The following is a 306-nucleotide window of genomic DNA, read 5'->3' as shown; positions in this document are numbered from 1 at the left end:
GTTGGCTTACTAGGAAGATAGCATCAGTAGTAGTGCTTCTCCCTGGCACAAAACCAAGCTGCATCTCAACAAGGTTAACAACTCTCTTCCTAGTTGCTTGAGCTACAAACCATTCTGTAACTTTCATGTATGTGTGTGAGTGTGTATATACATAAATACATATATATATATATATACACACATACACACATACATATATATATATATATATATATATATATATCATCATCATCATCGTTTAACGTCCGCTTTCCATGCTAGCATGGGTTGGACGATTTGACTGAGGACTGGTGAATCCGGATGGCA

This window comes from Octopus bimaculoides, chromosome 20 (assembly GCF_001194135.2).
Source record: "Octopus bimaculoides isolate UCB-OBI-ISO-001 chromosome 20, ASM119413v2, whole genome shotgun sequence".
Lineage (NCBI taxonomy): Eukaryota > Metazoa > Mollusca > Cephalopoda > Octopoda > Octopodidae > Octopus > Octopus bimaculoides.
Note: the sequence above shows the minus strand (reverse complement) of the source record.